Source organism: Eriocheir sinensis, chromosome 21 (genome assembly GCF_024679095.1).
Source record: "Eriocheir sinensis breed Jianghai 21 chromosome 21, ASM2467909v1, whole genome shotgun sequence".
Classification (NCBI taxonomy): Eukaryota; Metazoa; Arthropoda; class Malacostraca; order Decapoda; family Varunidae; genus Eriocheir; species Eriocheir sinensis.
This window is the reverse complement of record NC_066529.1, coordinates 7,687,409-7,690,642: the sequence shown is the minus strand read 5'-3', so window position 1 is coordinate 7,690,642 and position 3,234 is coordinate 7,687,409. Positions and strand designations below refer to the sequence as shown.

Here is a 3,234-nt window from a genome sequence, read left to right as displayed (position 1 = left end):
CTCCCCTCTCCCTTATATTCACTGCGAAATTACCCTTTATCTTCTCCCTCCTCTTTTTCCCCTCGTAAACCCCTCCTTCATCACTGCTTTTACCGGCATCATCTCCATCCCCATCACCATCATTAGTTTTTTCTTTCTTTATCCTTGTTCTCATTCGCCTTATCTCCTTTTATCCTTCATAGCTCTTTCTTTCTTTCTTTCATTTTATCTTCACTTTTGCATTATGTTCCTTCTTTAATATCTGATCTTCGTGGCCAAAGCAGCATCATCATCGTCATCGTCATTATCATCACTTTCCTATTATTCTCAGCACTTTCCTAACTTATTTTTTCTTTCTTGCCCTCTGTCCTCTCTTTCTTCACCCTCATCACCATTTTCTTCTCTTTCTATCTTTCTTTACTTTCCTACCCCTTTTCTTTCTTCCTTCATCATAATTTCTCCTTTCCCGTCTCTTCAGTTTTATTTTCCTAACCTTTTTTTTCTTTCTTGCTCTCATCCTCTTTCTTCTTTTCTTATCTTTCTTTACTTTCCTACCTCTTTTCTTCCTTTCTTCCTTCATCACAATTTCTCCTTTCCCGTCTCTTCAGTTTTATTTTCCTAACCCTTTCTTTCTCTTTTTCACCCTTATCACCATCTTCTCTTTCTATCATTCTTTACTTTCCTACTTCTTTTTTTTCCTTTCTTCCTTCATCACAATTTCTCCTTTCCCGTCTCTTTAGTTTTATTTTCCTAACCCTTTCCTTCTTCCTTGCTCTCATCCTCTCTTTCTTTTTCACCCTCATCACCATCTTCTCTTTCTATCTTTCTTTACTTTCCTATCTTTTTTTCTTTCTTCCTTCATCACAATTTCTCTCCGTCTTCATTTTTACTTTCCTAACCCTTTCCTTCTTTCTTGATATCTATCCTTCCTCTCTTTCTTCTTCACCCTAATCACCATCTTCTTCTCTTCGTATCTTTCTTTACTCTCCTATCTTTTTTTTCTTTCTTCCTTCATCACAATTTCTCCATTTTTCATTTCATTTTCACTTTCCAAACCCTTTATCCCTCTCTTTCTTCTTCACCCTAATCACCATCTTCTCTTCCTATCTTTCTTTACTCTCCTATCTTTTTTTTATTTCTTCCTTCATCACAATTTCTCCATTTTTCATTTCATTTTCACTTTCCAAACCCTTTATCCTTCTCTTTCTTCTTCACCCTCATCATCATCTTCTTCTCTTCCTATCTTTCTTTACTCTCCTACCTCTTTTTTTCTTTATTTCTTCCTTCATCACAATTTCTCTTTCCATTTCATTTTTACTTTCCAAACCCTTTATCCCCCTCTTACTTCTTCACCCTCATCATCATCTTCCTCTCATTCTATCTTTCTTTACTTGCCTTCCTCTCTTCTTCCCTTCTGTCTGTCTTCCTTGCCCTGGACGGTTCGCTTCAAGGGTATGACATCTCCTCCCCCCTTCATGTCTGCGGTTTCCTTTCTCTTTTTTTCTTTTCTTTTTTTCTTGTCATTTAATCTCAGTCACTTCCCTTTGATGTGTTCGTGGTTTTGTTTCCTCCTGCAATGGATTCTCTTTTTTTTTTTTATCTTCCTTTTAGTTTGTCCTCCACTCTCCTCAACCCTGAATTTTTATCGGTTTTTCTTGTTATTTTATTTTTTTGGCTGACTTTTTTAAACACACACGCGCGCGGTTTTGCTTGTCCTTTTTTTTTTTTACTCTTCACTTTTTTTTTTTTTTACTTTTTTCTCTTGTTGGTTAAAGTTCGGTTGCTCGCTCTCCTTTGATGTTTCTCTGCGTGGTCTGGCTTTCTTTGGTGATTGATTCTCTTGCTTCACTTCTTTTGTGTTTGTCTTTATTCTATTTACTCTACTTCTATATTATTTCTTTAGTCTTCATTTTGTTCCATCTATTTTGTCTTCCTTCTATTTACTCAACTTTACTTCTATATTATTTCTTTAGTCTTCATGTTTTTCCATTTATTTTGTCTTCATTCTATTTACTCAAATTTACTTCTATATTATTTCTTTAGTCTTCATTTTGTTCCATCTATTTTGTCTTCATTCTATTTACTCAACTTCTATATTATTTCTTTCGTCTTAATTTTTTTCCATCTATTTTGTCTTCCTTCTATTTACTCAACTTTACTTCTATATTATTTCTTTAGTTTGAATTTTTCTCCATTAATTTTGTCTTCATTCTATTTACTCAACTTCACTTTTTTTCCATTTTTCCTTCCGGCTAGTTCAAATTCTTTCCCCTTTTAATGTATCCGCGATTTGGTTTCCTTCCGTGTATAATGGATTCTCTTGCTTCTTTCTCTTCTTTTTAATCTCCTTAACTCTTTTATATTTGGTTCCTCTCCTCGACTTACAACAGTTTTACCTCCGCCCGTTTTCATCCTCTTCCTCCTTTATCTTGTCAGCTTACACCCATAGCTTTTTTTTCAGTCATTTCCCTCATTAATTTCTTTCATCGATTTTTAACTTTTTACCTTTTAACTTTTACACATTTACATCATGCCGTTTTTTTCTCTCTTCTTCCTTTCTCCTGTCAGCTTACTTCCATCACCTCTTCGTTTATTTTTTTCTCCAGCGTTTCCTTTACTAATTCCTTCTTTACCCTCTTTTTTGCAGCGTTTTCCTACCTCTTCCTCCTCCTCCTCCCTTCGTCATCTTACTCCCCATCTTTCTTTACCTTCTTTTTTGCATTGTTTTCCTACCTCTTCCTCCTCCTCCTCCTCCCTTCGTCATCTTACTCCTCATCCTTCTTTACCCTCTTTTTTGCAGCATTTTCCTACCTCTTCCTCCTCCTCCTCCCTTCGTCATCTTACTCCCCATCCTTCTTTACCTTCTTTTTTTGCATCGTTTTCCTACCTCTTCCTCCTCCTCCTCCCTTCGTCATCTTACTCCCCATCCTTCTTTACCCTCTTTTTTTGCATCGTTTTCCTACCTCTTCCTCCTCCTCCTCCCTTCGTCATCTTACTCCCCATCTTTCTTTACCCTCTTTTTTTGCATTGTTTTCCTACCTCTTCCTCCTCCTCCTCCCTTCGTCATCTTACTCCCCATCTTTCTTTACCTTCTTTTTTGCAGCGTTTTCCTACCTCTTCCTCCTCCTCCTCCCTTCGTCATCTTACTCCCAATCCTTCTTTATCCTCTTTTTTTGCATCGTTTTCCTACCTCTTCCTCCTCCTCCTCCCTTCGTCATCTTACTCCCCATCCTTCTTTACCCTCTTTTTTGCAGC

At 36.8% G+C, this 3,234-nt stretch overlaps 1 long non-coding RNA gene across 1 annotated transcript; it reads right to left on the bottom strand.

Annotated features, from left to right (window-relative positions):
- Positions 1-412: 412 nt before the first annotated feature.
- Positions 413-2,679, bottom strand: LOC127001825 (uncharacterized). Its single transcript, XR_007755468.1, has 2 exons — positions 735-2,679; positions 413-472 (listed from the first exon to the last, which is right to left on the bottom strand). It is a non-coding gene; the product is annotated as an uncharacterized LOC127001825 (long non-coding RNA).
- Positions 2,680-3,234: the final 555 nt, after the last annotated feature.